The 18121-nt window shown below is 41.2% G+C and overlaps 1 protein-coding gene and 1 long non-coding RNA gene across 12 annotated transcripts in view; one reads left to right on the top strand and one right to left on the bottom strand.

Annotated features, from left to right (window-relative positions):
* NCKAP5 (NCK associated protein 5) overlaps positions 1 to 18121 on the bottom strand; it is a 1056676-nt gene that overhangs the window by 126146 nt on the left and 912409 nt on the right. The gene's annotated exons all lie outside the window — the stretch shown is intronic.
* LOC144218044 (uncharacterized) lies at positions 4675 to 6677 on the top strand. Its single transcript, XR_013331031.1, has 2 exons — positions 4675 to 4988; positions 6446 to 6677. It is a non-coding gene; the product is annotated as an uncharacterized LOC144218044 (long non-coding RNA).

Genomic DNA, 18121 nt, shown 5'->3' with positions numbered 1-18121 from the left:
TTAAAGGGGATGCCTTCTGTGCTCACAATTCTTGACTTCCTGTTTTACTTATTAAGTAAAAAGGTGTGTTAGTTAGCACACGAACCACTGCTAGACCTTCTTTAGTTACCACATTTCCCTGAATTCTGTTCACAATATGCTCCAGCCATTTGAAGGTATCTTCTAGTCTCCAAAGTTCATGGTAGGATATTTAGAAGAAGGATGCAGGAATTTCTCAAAATCTGCCTCCTCCCCATTGGTATCTTTAAGCGTTCAGCATCCTGCCCACAACACAGGGTATCAGGCACCCTTCTCTCGTCCTCCGCCTACTCCTTTGCTGAGCACTCCAGCTCTCACCCTCTTGGCCAGTTGCTCCTTTGGATTTGGTCTTTTGTAAGGGATCGCCCTCCTGTGCAAATCTAGTCGCCTGGATCCCGGGCTGATTTCTCCCAGGAAGAACTCATTGCTTTTTCAGCTTCGGCCTTGTTTGCAGATCACCCTGACTCCACTCTGAAGAGCTCATCTCAACTCACAGCTTCCAGAAAGCTTCCTAGAGCCCCACTCCTGCTCCCTCAACTCAGCCCCAGGCTGGCCCCTGGCTGCCTGTTTCATTGCTTTTAATCCCACCACACGGGAAGCAAGTCTGGAGTGCGCTATTATCAAACCCTCTGAGCATCTTTTGATATTGCTAACTTCTGATGATTTCCTGTGAGTTCACCACCTTTCTGGATAGCCTCTGTTACAGGGGCAGAAAACACAGGTGGTGGTGGATTTGGTGTGTTTAAGAGATGTGTTCTAAATACGGCTCTGAGTTAGACATAACCAGGTGAATAGCTTTGTTTCTTCTGGTGAATAACAAGGCAATTTTCATAGGTACATGGAAGGCTCCGGAAGGAAGTTCAAAGAAATCTCAGTAGTGTGAAGAAATTATTAAGATAATTTCTCCTTGGAAGCTTTACTCACTAGATGATTATCCAAAAAAAAAAACAAAAAAAAAACAACCAGTTTTACTTTATGCACATACTAGACTTAATATTTTTGCCATAGTCAGGAAGTGTGATTTTTCATCAGCCCTTCCAGATACCATCAGGAGAGCAGACCCCTGGTTCACATGTCACAGGTTTCGTTCTATTCCATTAAGAATTTATTATAAAACTGAATATTACATAACTGTATATTATGTAACTGAGTATTAAATGGTCATTTCTTAGATTTACAAAAATCTGAGCCTAGGACAAAATCTTTTTGGATAAGAGCTGATGTTAAATTAATTATGTCATTATTTCCATTTTGGGATACAAAGATAAAACATAATATCTGCATTCAGCCTTCTTGCTGATGCGACAGAGTATGGTTTTCGAATGTTCTCCTGGAAGGTCTTTAAAAAACACGTTCACCAAGAGTGGATCTCACTTCAGAGTCTGAAATTTTGTTTAATGTTTTATTTATTTCTGAGAGAGAGAGAGAGAGGGAGAGAGAGAGAATGCGAGCAGGGGAGGGTCAGAGAGAGGGCGAGATACAGAATCTGAAATAGGCTCCAGGATCTGAGATGTCAGCACAGAGCCCGACGCGGGGCTCGAACCCACAAACCGAGAGATCATGACCTGAGCTGAAGTCAGATGCTTAACTGACTGAGCCACCCAGGCGCCCCCAGAGTTTGAAATTTTTATAGCTCTTTTTTTAAAACCATATACAACAGTTATTGCTGCAATTATTTTTCCTGACGACTTCTAGACCTGCCCTGTATATCAATCGTTAGATGCCCCGACTACATTCTGTTTCACTCTGGATGTCTCTGTAAATGACATGGTTCTACATCCTCTTTTCTACTTCTCTAGGATCAAAGGTTATAAAATACTTTTGAAACAATTATTCCAGAGCTATATTCAAAATCTTCTTTAAGGGCTCCTGCTACTATGACAATCTGATTATCTGGCGGCTGCCTAAGGGAGCATTTGGGCTTGATGACTAGGAAGCTCATCTAGGCACCTCCGCAGCTTAAACTGATGACTAGAGGATCTCGAATCTGTCCTGTCCTCTGAAACTCCATTAACAGCGCCCCGAGGACCCAGAGGGTGAGAACCAGCAGGAAGATGGATGGGGATGAAAAGAGCAGACCTTGCCCTTGGGAACCTCCACTCTAATTAGTTCAACAAGAAGCATTTATGAAGCATCTACTGTGTACAGAGTCCTGACTATGAACTATGAACAGACTCAAGGAAGCTCATTAGTGGAGCCTACTAAATATCAGTGAAGTGCCCAAACTCAGAGATGAGACAAAAAAAAAAAAAAANCTGATAGATTTGGGGTGATAATGGAGGCGGAAGTGGGTGGGATGGGGGGGTCAGCCTTGTAACACAGTCACATATGAGTAAGATAACGTCCTGGGTAATAAATGTTCACTCATCAGGGGCTTAGTTCTCACTCTCAAGCTGCCAAACCTCTTGGTCGCTTTACATAAAACAACAACAAAAAAGAAGGAGAACCAGTTAGTATAACAGGAAGGTGGCGGAATGCTGGGCAGCAGGATGTAGGGGTAGGTGTCCCACAGCAGGCCACCTGTGGGCAGGGAGGGAGCCAGTTCCGAACAGTGATTCACACCTGCTTGCCTGTGAATAATCTGAACACTCTCTGAAACCTCCCTTCTGTGTCCCCCACCCCCACAACTCTGATCTGAGAGAGGAAGTGATTCAGCACAGCCTGAATCTATTCTGGGATCTAAGAGATACAGAAGTGCGGCGAAACTTCCATTTTTATCACTAATTACTTTAACAGGTACTTTAATAAGTGCTTGCCAATTGCCCCTGCTGTTTTGTAAAATTATCTACACTGCATTTTACATTTTTAATCAAGCTTTATTTTCGAGAAGTCTCCTGGATTGCTGAAGCTTTGGCTTTTTACATGTAGGGGGACAAACTTTCCCTCTGACTTCATGGAACTAAAGAAATTATAGGGGGTGGGGAACCTGGCCTGCTATTTTTACCAGACCTATTAGAAATTATGGTGATGGCCACTGGAGTAGAAAACACTATTTATTAAGAAGAAGTGAATCACCTCCTGCCCTGCGAGGTACGAAGGCTCTGTAAGAAGTCTCTGCCCTGAATCTCTATCTCATGGATCCTCAAGCTAAATGTGAATAAAGTTACTATCTTAACTTTTAGGGATAAGGAAATCCATGTAACCAAATCTAAGGAAGTGATCCAAAGTCAAAAGTTTATATTCAGTAAGAGATAGAGCCAGGATTCTTTCTCAGATATAAGTCCTTCCAAGTCTGGATTTCTACTGCATTCTGCTTGCTTCTCACCTGAAGGGAGGGGACTGGTCTCTTTTGCAAGGTGAGTTGTTTATCTCTGCCTAAGTGGTCAGCCCATAATTTGGGTCACTCTAGTCAGTAGCTGTAGACATTTACTGAGCTGTGTTTAGCATCAGGTATGTGTTTCACATACATTTTTCTTTGAAATGCTCATCATAACCCACAGTAAGGATATTATTATTCCCATTTCACAAGTGAATAAATTGAGGTACACAAGCTAAAAATCTTGTCTAGTGTCACATAAATAGTATCCCAGGTAGTATGAGTACAGAGTTTGTTCTCTTAATTTCTGTAATTGGAACTGGTTTATGATAGTTTGTTATACAAAATTTACAAAAATAACAATACAAATTAATTAGACAGCTAAACAAGCCACGTAAGATTAAAAAAAGAAGAACCTCAAAGTATAATGCAATATCTCCACGTACTACACTCAAACATCATTCATTCATTAAAATATACCTTTATTATTATTATTTCATTATTATTATTATTGCTAATTTTATTGGTACTGGTGATATTGTTATTTCCTCCTTAGAACTCCACATTCTTTCTGGGAAAACACAATTTTGTATATAAATTTGGATCTAACTGAAAATAAAATTAACAAGAAAAACAGCAAACATTTACAGACTACATGCCAGGTGCTGTGCTACGTGCCTCTAATTATTTTTTTCTTATTTAATCCTCATAATTATCTAATGAGGTACAAACTATTATAACTTTGATTTTTCAAATGAGAAAATTTAAAGAACAAGGGCAGGTGAGGCACTGTTCAGTCAGGGATTTGAACCTGGCCTCAGATGTCATGCCTGCCTTTGGTAGGGTCCCCTCCCTAAGGAAAAACCAAACCAAACCAAACCTCAAGGCTGCCTGGCTATACACATACCTGACAACATCCCTCATGATCTTGTAACATGAGGCCACTTAATCAGACTGCATGTTTGTGGGTTACCATATATGGCAGAGAAACAAGTAAAAATTGTGTAAGAAACTACGCCGTGTGGTGTTCAGGGCTCAGTTTTTAGGGTACGAACCCAAGTGAGCTGAGCCGGCATGAATAAAATTACTTCCTGGAAAGAAAAGCCTCTAGTGGAGAAGAGAAATAATAGATAAAACAGACATAACAAAATGTTAATTATAAAATCTAGATGCTGGGGATACTTGCTTTTGCTGTACATTGCTTTCAATTTTCTGGTAATTTCGAAAGCCTTTATAATAAAATGTTGAAAAAATAATAAAAAAAAAAAAAAGAAAAGCCTCGCTGTCATGACTCTGTGTGTGAGAATCCTGCCACATGGCCTCTTATGACGCCACATTCTCTGCCACTGTGAGGTCTTACCCAGGGTGCAGTGATGAACAAACACAGTCCCCGCCACCAAGGCGCATGGAGGAACACAAGCCATTGGGCACCCTCAATGTCATGTGCCATGTGAACCTCAGCAGGGGGCTCCAGGGAGCCTTTCCTGAGAAAAATAGCTAATTTGAGATTGTAAGAACAAGAAATGATGACTCAGGTGAAGGAGCCAAGAAAGAAAGAAAGAAAGAAAGGCCTTCTGTAAAGGTCAAAGGTCCAGAGATGAAAGAGACATTGACACCTTTCTGCAAACACTTGAGCAAGACCCTGGAGAAGAACCCGGCAGGGGAAAAGGTGAGAGAGATGTCTCCGCAGTAAGGGACCTACGGCAGTTACACGGTGAGTAGTCAGGGCTCGGACTTGAACTCATCACTTTCCCCAAAGCACAAGCTTTCTCCTTTATCCCTTTGTCAGCCTCCACATTCCTAATACTAAATTCAGCTGTGGGCCTCCATTACCCTTATCTATGTAAACAAGCAAGGCGAGGTCTGTAAGAAGGAACTGAAAGGGTCCCCGGGAGAAAATGCAGATGCAGAGGAGACATCCACAGCTTCTGTGCCTTTGAGGGGTGCTTCTTCCTTGCAGGGAAGGCAGGGGGTTCAACCTAGGATGCTTCCTTAACTGCCGCGTGCTAACACTGTGCGAATTGCTGCTAGCGCTCCAGAGATCTCTAATTGCTAATCCTGAAGATACAGAGCGACTCCCTCAGTGAACCAGAGGGGTTCGTGCGTTTTCCAGGCTGTTGGCAAGAAATCATACCTTGGCCCTGTTCTATTCTTGCAAGTACAACACGGAGACATCAACATAATCAGTGCTTAGCACTAGCAGATAAACTCCAAGGAAGGGGAAGGTCTTGTCAGTGTTCTGGAAATAAACAAACCAAAAAAACCCCCAAAACAATAAAACAAAAACAACAAAAAACAGCATCCTCCCAACCCCCCCCCAAAATAGGAGAATTATTTCTAAGATGTGTGCCTCCTTACATTATTAAAAGAAAGCTGAGAACAAATAAAATTCAGAGTTTCGGAGATGATGTAAGTGCTAGGGCCTTAACAGACTACAGGATTCACCCTCATGCCGCTTCCCGGCATGGAGGCTGTGGAAAGAGCTAAATCAGATGGCCAGGAAAGTGACTTTTGTGCTCTGAACTCATCTGCATTTTATAGGCCAGTGTCCTTGTTCTAATAGGACAAGTTCCTGGAGCCCCATTCATTTATATTTGCGAAGATGTATTACGTAAACTCAATTTCTGGCTGAATGTTCAAGGAGGGCCCACAGTCTCACCGCCCCTGATAGTTGATACTAACTTGCACATTATCAGGGTTTCAGACTTATTACTTCAGTTTGCTTTATAGGCTTTGTTGCCACAGATCCACATCAGGGTTTCCCTGTGGCTTTCTCCCCACAGCAGTTTTTTAAATCCACTGTTACTTTACCCCATGGTAAGAAATGCCTCATGGCATTATAAACAAGCGGTTAAAAATTGTTATTTATGTGGCTTCCTAATAGCAATTTGAAATATAGGGCATAAAATTACTAACTTACAATACTGTTCAATATTAACAGTGGGAAAGGTAATATGTAAAACAGACATTAAAGGATTAGCTGTAAAATACATTCCACTAAGCTAAATCATTTCTTGGCAAATGGCAGTTTCCAGCTATTACGTAGGATTTATCAAGTCAAGTGGATTTATTTTTATTTTTCTATTAGTTTGCTAAATATATTCTATATTTAAATTTCAATCTTGTGTGTGTGTTTTTTTGTTTTGTTTTGTTTTGTTTTTTTTTGCCCAGGCATATTAAGAGAGGCTGTTGAAAACAGAATATGAAATATAAGTGATGCCAGACTTTCAAGTCAAAATCGCTCCTTGGTTTCTGCAGCAAATCCTCCAGCAAATCGACTAAAGATTCAAATGTAACATCCAAGCAAAAGTAAATGGATATGATGTTACAAACATTTGTATGACAGATTAGACAGTTACAACTGCATCAGAGAAGAGAGTAAAAAGACATGTTCTCCATTAAACCTGTTTTTCTTTTTTTGCTTCACACAACACTTTGTTCTAAGCAAGCATGTTCAGTAAACGTTTATGAATTTGTGAACCAGGCACAGAGGAAGAAGGTGGAAAGAGAAATTCCTAGTCTCCCAGGGTGGAAATTGTGAAGTCTTAAATGGATATTCAATGCATAAATACAAATAACATAATCTCTCTATTTTCTTCTGACACAGTCACCAGTTACCATAATCCTAAAATTATCCCATCTTCGCAAATCCCTCAAGATTTATTAATTTTCATAAACTGCTTTGATGGAAACTTTCTTAGAAGATGCAAAGTAACCTTTCTCGAGCTCTCCTTTTATTTCAGATCATGGACAGGGTTTTCAACCTCAGAGAATACCAAAGGTGCATTCTTATTTTTCAAAGGAATTGGTTATGAATCTATAAATAACCATTACAAAGAAATGAGCATCATGGAGCACAGAAATTCCTCTTACACTCATTTGAGAAATGATGAGAGAATCCAGATTCCCAAGAAGTAATTATTATTGTAAAATTAAGGGCCCGCTTTGAACACTTGTTAATAATCAGCTGGTTTTAAAGTTAAAACGTTTCCCCCGAGACTGTGAGTTGCAGACTACAAAGATTTCTTCTCAAATGTCCCTGTTAATAATTCTAAGGGCCTCAAAACATTTATTAAATATAAACCTTTACTTTTTTGTTCAGCTGCTTTATGTGGGATGGTAAATTTCTTTTCATAAATACTTTTCTATTGATCGAAAACTAATGGAATAAGATGCCCTCCAACTTGAGTACATAAAAATATAGTCAGAGTGTAAAATGTGAGTCACTTATTCAGAAAGCCGATGGTTGGTTCCCGGAAGATGTCATCTTACCCAGCAAGTCACCGAGCTAGGCTAGGATGGAGTCCGAGTCTGCAAGCTGTGGCCATGTTCATCATATTACCCCAACACCTCAGTCAACCGGAATCCAATGAACCCTAACCCTTGATGAGCTGACTTACTTATTATTATCTTTTTGGCTGACATATTTAAAACAAAGATGACCAACAGCTAGAAAACTATCTTTTAAACATGCAGGCTAAATCCTGGGTTCGGGTTTACAAACTAGCTCCCTTCTCCATTTGCTACATCCATAACCAGGGAGACAAGAGTGGCACATGGCCAAGGAGTTATCCCGCTTGGGTTCAGATTCTGGCTTTGTGTAATTTAAGGCAAGTTACTATATCCTTTGAGCCTTACTTGCCTTTGTGGATAATAATAACAATATTAACTCATAGGGCCTCCCTGAAGATCTGATAGTCAAGAGAAGGAACTCTGGAATTACAATGTTGTGGTAATAATTCAATTCACCAAGGGGTCTGGGACATATGAAATGCTCAACAAATGCTAGCTATTTTCATAACCAGTCACAAAACTTGTGCAATGCATGGGGCCATTTCAAAAAAAAAAAAAAAAAAAAAAAAAAAGATACTCAGAATTTCAAAGTGTTGACAGAATAGGATTACATCAAGCATGGGGCCCTTCTAGTCCCTGGTGTGAACATCGGGTTTGCACCCAGGAAGCCCACACTGGCTCTTACCTTATCTGGTTTTCACTAGACTCGGAAAGATACTCCCAGACCAAACAAAGATCTGGGTATGTTCCCTTTGCTAAGCTTGCTGAGGTAAGAGTAGACTTGAATTTTAACATACTTTTCAATGACACAATAGTATGATTCTCACCCCCCTCCTGCATCTATCTGTAATTGGTGATAGTGTCAAACGTGCTTCTGACAGTATATACCAAAAAGAAGTCCTGAGACAGCTTCCTAATATCATTTCCAGTGAAAGATCACCCTTTTGGTAGCATGTCGGTGATGACACTTTGCAACACAAGACCCCAAACCTCAGAAAATGTCAAGAGCAGGGTGTCCAGTTGAGGTAGAAAAAATACACATAGCAGGGGAGAGGGAAGTCAATATTTCCTGGAAAGCCGATTTTGCCAATTCTGAGTTAGGTGCTTTATAATCGGAATATTAGGAGTGGCTTGTTCCAAGTTCCCCCTGTTTCTAGTTATTTCCTTTCTCAGGAGGATTGCCCGTATCCTGGAAAACGCTCCTGCCTGGACAGCAAACATGGGAGGGACCCCTCACTGAGACATCAAGATGGCTTCGGGTGAAGGTGAGCCGCGCTGTGTCTTAGATGCATGTTCTCATTTCTGTGCCTACTCACCAGACTTTCCTGTCCCACTATTTTGTAATGTTTATTTCTTAATTTTTGAAAGAGAGAGACAGAGACAGACAGACAGACATAGAATCTGAAGCAGACTCCAGGCTCTGGGCTGTCAGCACAGAGCCCGAAGCGGGGCTCGAACTTGTGAACTGCAGAATCATGGCCTGAGCCCAAGGTGAACATTTAACAGACTGAGCCCCCTAGGCATCCTCTTTCTTGCCCCACTCTAGCAACCTCCCTGTGACATAACACTCCCAATCCCGACGTTCACTTATACTTGTCCTGTTGCAACTCATGTTCCCTAACATGACACAGAACCGAGGAGCAATTCATAGTAAACACCCTAGGCAGACAAAGAAAGAAGTTATATAACAAGGCAACTAATGACTTCAGAATTCTACCCATAGAACCTTTCCTGATAACTCTGAGAACAGACAGTTTCCTTTGCCACTGCACCATCCAGACATGGCCTCCCAAAGATACACATTAAGACAGAACATCCAGTTTCTCCTATTCCCCTCCCTAAACTGCAATGTGTAGCTATAAATGCTAACTACAAAAACAGCTATTATGCCAGCTATACAAAAACACCACATTATACCATGTGGTGCCAGTACCACACATCTCTCAGTATGAAAATCCTTTAGCCATCTCCAATTCATCTCAGCCTGGACGAAGACAGACTGTGTCATGTGCCACCAAAGAAATCAGGAAGCCTGCTGCTGGTCAATGGAGTAATTGTGAGACTCTTAAATTCCTTTTTCACATTTACTTCTTGAATCTGCCACTAGACCCTAGAATCATCTGAAAGAATTAGGCAGCTCTCAATACGATCTCATTATTGACATTTATGTTGATCGATGTTGGCTCTTAGAGAATTGGAATCTGCAGATCAATTTCCTTATTAGATTCTTTCTCACTCCTGCCATAATCATTTTATCACATAGGCTGCTGCTATCAGATGCTGCTTTGTCACTATGTAATGGGACAAGCTAAACCAGTTCCTCTAGTCTGTTATAAGAAACAGAAAATTCTCCTAGTTTTAAAATCTGATGTTCCTCAAATTTTAAGAACTTCCCTGATAATTACACTTGAATGTCCTCTTGTTAAAAACTATGCCTCATGGAGGAACCAATAATAACTTTTTTGAAAAATTTTTTAGCGTTTATTCTTTTTTGAGAGAAAGAGAGAGAGACAGAGCCTGAGCAGGAGAGGGGGAGAGAGAGGGAGACACAGATTCGGGAGCAGGCTCCAGGCTCTGAGCTGTCAGCACACAGCCCGAAGTGGGGCTTGAATCCATGGACTTATGAGATCATGACCTGAGATGAAGTCAGTTGCTTAACCAACTGAGCCACCCAGGCATCCCTGAACCAATGAAAACCTTAAGGTAAATGTATACAATACTTCTTAGAACCATTTCTCCTGTCCTCTCAGAGACTGCCCCATGTCAAAGCATAAACCAGGTGTCATCCACAGGGTGACTTTCACCAGCTAGGTAGAGCAGGTGATAATGTCATTCTCTGGTAGGCTTCCCAAACCTGGTCAGATCATTTCATGTAAAAGAGGAGAAGCAAACCCTCCAAGGTGCTTCTAGCCCCACAAGTGGTCATCAGTTCTAAGAGAGCTAAGAAAAAAACAAAACAAACAAATAAAACCCAGAGTGGCTGCTGTCAGTGGATGCATCCCTACTCTAGAAAGATCAGCTCACGGGTACATGTGGAAATGTCAGGGGCGAAATCAAGTACGAAGCACAGTCATCTAAATATTTTCTTAAGTCTAATATTAAACGCTGCATGGAAGGAATAAATAATCATCCTTGTATCTACACAGACCTGCAATTCCTAGGAAATAAACAGACTCTCAGGGTTCCTTAATATGAGAGCTAAGAGGTCCGTGAGTAGGATTCAGAGCCTTTGAGAACTCACAAGAAAAAATTGCATCTTCAGTTTCACCAAACTTGAACTAAAATTTGGCACTTCTTTCAGTTATGAATGTAGGCATCAAACTACAGTGGCATCAATTGGTAACTCACTAAAAGAGATCACAGACATCTTCATGTCAAATTGCACTTGTGGAAAATATCTCTAAGTATTATATATTGGAACTATTACATAGGAACTAAGAACTGCCATTGAGCTTGTTATTTCACATGCTTTAGGAATGAAGCTCGTCTTTTATATTTTTCAACATTTTAGTAATGGCACCTCAGTGTGATTGGTTTCCTTTTACAATCCCATGTCTTTGTGCACATAAAAGCATTATTCTGAGAAGGGGACCAGAGGCTTCTCTGGTCTAAAACAATGGGCCATGGCTAAAACATGGGTATAAACTCCAATTATGTCACAACTCCCGAACCCTACGTCTCATGCAGTGTGTGACATGCAGACCTTCTGTCATGCTCAGACTTTGCAGAGTCATGGGTGGATCACAGCTGTCCTGAGTCCTGATGGTCACCTCCAGCACCTGGAAGCGCTGGCTCTGATTGGGCAAGGAACTGACATTCATTTGAATCTACACAATAATAAATGAGCTTTCGTTTCATTGCCAAGCTGAGCTCTACAGCTACGATCGTTATGTATTGTTGCAATCTAGGCCTTAATGGCATTTTAGCCCTGTGGTGGGTTCACAGAGAAACTATTTTCAAACCTCAAAAGGCCGTTACAACATGTGCAGATGTCTGGAAAATTAATACTATTATCTAAGTCTCACCCTTTGCCTGTAGGAGGCAAGGAAGAGACAAGGCTCAATAAAGATATGAGAGATCAATACGTGGCCATAAAGCAAAGTGCTGTCCTTCTGGGGAGTGCAGGTGGCAACAAGTAAGGAATCCAGCAGTGCTTTTGAAGATACTTTTTCATTAGATTTTTTGTCAAAGTCATTCACTTAATCTATTGAAAATTTAAGGAGAGAAAAGGGATGGGATGGAAGGTAGAAGAAAGGAGAAAGAGATAAAGATAATTTTCTGCTACCCTAATTCAATTTTGATGTTCAAGGTCCTGAGATCTCAAGAGTGGTGGCGTTCATTCACTCACATGACAGAACCCAGATTTGTCAAGGTTAATGTTGAACAAGTTACAATTTCTGTTCTAAAGTGTTTTGAATTTTGAGAGACTTCAGCACATTCTGTAAATTCTCAGTATAGGGACGTACTCTCATGGTTTCAAGGCTTTTATAAAGTTTTTAGAACCACAGTCTCTTTTCTTTCTCTTTATCATTTTATTTCCAATAGATTTTATTCTGTAAGTGTCTCAGCTACCCCAATGAAACATGAAAAAAAGACTTAATTTTTTATCACAGAATGGAAACTCTATACTTTTATTAAAGGATTTCTTTTAGAGAGTACTTCAATATAGAAAGAGGAAAGAGAAAGAAAAATGTTTTAGAAGACATTTTCAGCAGTTTTTTTGTCTGTTTCCTCAGATAGATGGAGTTGACCATGAGAAGTACACTGGAAATTCTTAAAGCATTATATGGAATCATCTCTACAGATAGCCCTTCACCAAAAAAACCTGAAAACATCCACAGATTGTGGGTAGTGCATCCTTTTAAATTTGAGAATAAACAAGACTGTGTCAGCCAAGATTGCACCTAGCTGTAAGAGACAGAAAAATTGGACTCTCAGGAGCTTAGACATGAACAAATCTTAGGGATTTGTTGTCTCACACAGCAAGAAGTTCAGAGGTAGGCAATCATTGAGATTATGGGGGTTGTTTGTTAGTACATCATAATCTAGCTTATACTGACTGAAAAAGTAAACTCAGATGGAATGACACCCAAAAAGATCAAGTGGCAAAAGCGTCTAAAACAGGGCCGTGTATTAGCAATCCCTCAACCATATTTTAATTTTACTAGGGTAGTTGTGGGTAATACATCTTCTGGATGGAATGTTTTCCTTTTCAGTTTCAAAATTGGGACTCTGAGTATTGCATTCAGCTATCAACAACAACAACAACACCACAAAAAGAATGCCTTACAATGTCATAAGCCTATAGGGGTTTATGTGTGTTTGCTCACACAGCAAGATGTCCGGAGGTAGGCAGTCCAGAACTGGTGTAGCAGTTCATTCATGTCATCAAGAAGTCAAACTCTTCTCATTCCTGTCTTGTTCTGCCACCTTTTGTGTGGGGGCTTGTGCTAAGCTGCTATAGATCCTGGTACTGCCTCCACCTTCTGGATATAAAGAAAGGGTAAGCATAAACGAAGAACACTGTAGCCCTGCCTTTACCCCTTTTATCAGGAAAACAAAAGCTTGCCACAAATCCCCACGGCAGATTTCCACAAAGGTCTCATAGGCCAGAAGCAGGTCAACCTGGACTCTCCTAGTACAAATGGAAGCTGAGAAACAGCATATTTGTCTTTCTAGTATCTGGGGTAGAGGAAATAAGGAAGACAGGTGTCAGCGGAGTGTGGTGATCATGAGGGCTACTTACTAAATATGTCCAATTCACTTTCCTTTTTGGGACATGTCTACTTGTTTTTCTTAATGCCTCTGTGGTTGAGTGGGGCCATGTACCCAGTCTGGCCAATGAAATGTGGGTGGATGGCTCAAGATCAAAGTGCTTTTTTTTTTCTTTTAAGAGCAAAGCATTTTTAATAGTGATGTGAACACATCCATAGCTCTCTTCTTCTCAGCCTGGTGACTGGCAATGTTTGAGATGGTGGCTACTCCATCAGTAATGTCTCCTGAGTGTCTAAGATGTGTGAGAGGCTCCCGCACTGATCTGCAGGAGTAATCTAGCATAAGTAAGGAACAAATCTTTGTGTCTGAAGCCGCAGATACTTTGTAGTTGTTTGTTGCCACAGCATAGCATAGCCTATCCTTACTGATTCCATGAGTCAACTTAAAATGTCAGCCAGAAGGAACAAGTCTGAGAGGCAAGTAGTCTCAGGTAAGCCAGTGCATTAGAGATCTCTGAAGCAATACAGATTTCAGTGGGATGATATCCTGAAGCCAACTTTCTGTACTTCAAGTGCAGTTAAGTGGTCTTTAATTCATAATGTTATAGCCGTCCTTGTACTGCCCACAGGACACAGACAAATTACCCCTCTCTCCTGTGTCTCTGGACAGGTGAGTGGCTAATGAAACATAGCGTGTTCAAGGTAAGCCACCAAATTTAATATGAATTTCCAGGATGACCATCCACAAAAATTTAATGCATGATAATGAGGGATGGCATAGTTTATGGCAAACCTAGTTAATGATACAGTTCACATGTCTGTATTGCTGAGCCTGCCCTTAAGAGGAAGACAAAAAAAAATCTAGGGGTATGAGGAGATGACTAAGAGTTAAAGAATTAATGGCCTCTTCAGTTACATTAAGAATCTGATTTTATCTCTACATATAGCATTTCACATCCTCAGCAAAGTCAATAGAAATTCATTCAGTAGTGACAGGGCTTTTCCACAAGGGCCCAAAGCTACCAGTATCAAGTCACTGTAACAGAGGCAAATCATTTGGGAGAGAAAAGGGGACATTAGGAGACTTGAGTACAAAGGAGGTGGACCGCTTGACTAGCTGTTTCAAGTTTCACTGTTACTCGTGTTTCATTTTAACTACTACCCCCGGTCTCATCATGGGGTGGGAGAAGGAAGCCATATGGATTTGCGCCAGCAAAATGCTTTGTTCCATAACAGATGGCAACACGGAATCTTTCACAACCTGTTTCTGCGCTAAAAGTCACTTAACAAAACTTCAGACTCATCTGGATGGAAATGTGTGGAGAGTGGGAAGTGCAATAAGGAGAGCACCAAATGGCTACAGGTGTCAACGCTGATTTGGTCCCTTCTAGACATTCATGCTCCAGTTCCCCCTTGCAAAGGTCAAAGGCTAATTTGAAAACAGCAGTGGAAGAATGGAAGATCATTGTCATATAAACTCCATGTCTACGGAGTTTTCAATTGCTCCTTTAAAAGAAGGTGTGTGATAATCTCTTCCTTTTGTAAAATCCAAATATGGGTTGCTTCACCGTTTTAGCATTGTACATGCCTCTCTCTCTCTCTCTCTTTTTTTTTTTTTTGGTGGTGGTGGTCATCTTTAAGTGTCAATTTTTAAAGCAAACATAAATATCACAACTTCAGGGGCATTAATACTAACAGTTATAGCTATAGTCCCTTCTAAATATTTCAATGGATTCCCACTCTTCCATAAAAAACAAAAAAAACCCAAAAAACAAACGTAAACCCTTTAAATCTTTGAATCATTTAATTTTATGTATTCTTTTGGTATTTCATTTGGGAGTTATGGGGTGTGAAATACGCACCATGATGAGAAAACAATTAACCAGCACACCTGTTGTTTATGCATATTGTACTGAAGGAGGGCCAGCTGGAGCTATTATTTTAATCCACTGTATGGTGTCAACCAGGGGGCTATCAGAGGTGACCTGATGACATTGAACTATACTTTCATTTGTATTACATGCCTTGCACTTTGCCCTGATGTTGGAAGGATACTTCTCAAGTTAAAATCGTGTTTTTAAGTCATTATTTGTGAGATTTTCAGATTTAGTAGAAAAATTAAGGTTCAGATTTACTACAGAAGAAGTAGTGAGTGACAGAACTGTGAGAACAGCAGAGAAATTGCCACTTATTATGCCCAGATAAAGCAGGGGATTTATGGGTAAAAAGGTAGGGGAAAACTGGCCATTCTAGATTTGTTCCTCATACACGAGGAGAAATGTTCTGTTTGCTACCCTTCATTAACAGACTGTTGATAGAAGGAAGCAATGTATATTTGAGAAAAAATTTTAACCTCTGCTGAAAAATTTGATTTGGGGCAAAAACCAATAATTATATCTCTGGCATGCTAAATGTAGATATGTGGGGGTAGAGGGCAATTTTGCTTGAGACAATGGTTTTCAATCTATCAAACCTAGTGCCCCTTGTAAACAAATATTTTTTAATTCCCCATTTACTGTGTGCCATGGATTTTCACAGCTGTTTTAATTTACTATACAGAAAAGATTTCACATGGCAGGCCTGAGTGCTATTTCTTAAAAGTCCCGCTTCTATAAATGTAGGCCCTGGGCTGGAATCTGAATTACAGAGCATTCCTACCATGGGCTCACTGTGCCTAAACTGGTTACCCAAATAATGTGGTTCATGCGGAATAGCTGCTTTGCTCCTAGGAGTCTACAATTCGGGCGTGTGCTCAGCAGAGGGTGCCTACCTGACCAGCCCTACTAAAACCCCTGGGAACTGATGCTGTATGAATTTCTCAGGTCAACAACATTTCATACATGCTGTCACAACTGGAAGCGGGTGCACCCTGTGTGACTCAAAGGGGAGAGTTCCCTTGACAGCTGGTGCAGGGCCCCCTGGACCTCATTCTAGGCCCCTCTGCCGACTGCTGAGTTTGCTTTGTATCCGGTCACTGGAGCAAACCTTATCTGTGAGCACAACTATATGCTGAGTCCTGTGAGCCCTCTGAGCACATTGTTAAACTTAAGGGTGGTCTTGGGGACCCCCAAAACATACACACATACCAACTTCAAAAAAATACATATAATCCGTGAATTTAAAAGGCAAGGAAATACATAGGTAATTTATAATAGAACAATATGCTTGTCAATATGCAAATGCCCAGGCATTACCCTCCCACAGGGTGTAATGAAGGGGTCAGATGAAGGTCACAGATGTGACCCCAGAAACGCAGACTCTTACAGGCTTCTCATCCTGGAGACTGAAATGTAATGAGCACCGCTGGAAACAATGGTGTGCTTTCCTCCAATGGGGAACAATTCTCGGTAAAATTATACATGAAACAAAGATCAATTCTTCCCTTGAAAATTCTGACCAAATTCAGCTTATATTAAAACCACGCCCCAAATACTTTGAGTTTCTGGGTAAAATGGTGTGAGATGCTCTGCTCAGATAATCCTGAGCACACAGCAAGTTCATCTGGGATGAATGAGGCAGCAAGGGGCACGGGAGTAGGTGTGACACCCTTGCCTCCAGTCTCTGAACCGTCCAAGTGCTTTCTAAACACGTGGCAACCAGGGATATGCTCCAAACACCTCCTTCGCGAGGCACAGGGCTGCCCTGTTCAGAACTACCGGTCTCGGAGAACACGTTAATGACCCAGTGGGGCCCAGAAGCAGGGCTTACAGGGAATCTGAGATCAGGTGCATGGAGATGCTAAGAGTTAATAATAACACCAAGATATAGAATAAAGAGAGTGGGAGTTTCCCTAGTAGCTGAGAGCAGACTTCAGTTCAAATTAGTCCAACAATCTCTTTGTAGGCATGTACAATGCAGTGGGAAAGGACAAGGCAGAAGCAGAGGCCAGGGAAGAGAAAGTGCTTATATTTAGGGGCAAAGGGTCACTCCAATTATCCCCAGAGGTGATGATACAGAAGAGGCTGCTTTTCATGCTTGGGTGGAAGACCTCAAAGAGAGGGTGGCAAATAGAAAGTGAGTCTGTCATTCAGCTGGGGACAGAGTGTGGAGGCATAGTCAAAAAAAACCCCAAAAAACAGTTACAACTGCGACAACTAAAACTGTCACCAGCTAGACCCCAGACCTGGCTTTTAATGTCCACCTGCTTGTACTCACTAACCTTCGCCTTGCATTTTTCCCTAAGCTCTTCTTTATGATTTGCCTCTTAACTCAGACAAATGAAACCCTAAACCACCCCTCAGGCGATGGTGACTGTCCTGACAAGTCTTTCCTCTGGCCCAGGCCATCCAGACTGTGGAGCTAACCCCTGGCTCATGCTTGTGCAGATGGACTGGGAACCGAGTCTCGGAATGACTGGTGGTTACTTTTACCCCTTATAATAATACTACAACCTCCACCATCTGCACAGGCATGTTTCCTTAAGGCACACGTGTGACCTTGTGTCCGCCTCTACATTCAGTGACAATGCTTCCTTATCTAAATATTCATCCTAACTCTAAATAAAAGGCAACCATTCATCCTCTCTGGGGAGTCACAGCTTTGGAAGCGATTCCTCACATGATTTCCTTTCTTTGCAAAAACTCACCTGGTGGAGTTTCTATGACTCACCACGGAGCCAGCTCATGGCAGCTGAGGGTGTGAAGGTACAAGTACTGCGTATAAGGCCTGCTCCGGGTCCTTATGTGTTAGTTCAATCCTCACAACTTCCCTGGGAGGTGGCTATGGTTATTAGTTCCATTTTACAGACGGACAAACAGAGGTGAGGAAAGGTAAAATAACTTGCTCTAGGGAAAAACCTGGATGATCTGGCTCCAGAGTGCGTGCCCTTACGTTCTACACT

Source organism: Crocuta crocuta, unplaced genomic scaffold (assembly GCF_008692635.1).
Source record: "Crocuta crocuta isolate KB4526 unplaced genomic scaffold, BGI_CrCroc_1.0 scaffold427, whole genome shotgun sequence".
Taxonomy (NCBI): Eukaryota; Metazoa; Chordata; class Mammalia; order Carnivora; family Hyaenidae; genus Crocuta; species Crocuta crocuta.
Note: the sequence above shows the minus strand (reverse complement) of the source record. Positions and strands in the feature narration are given on the sequence as shown.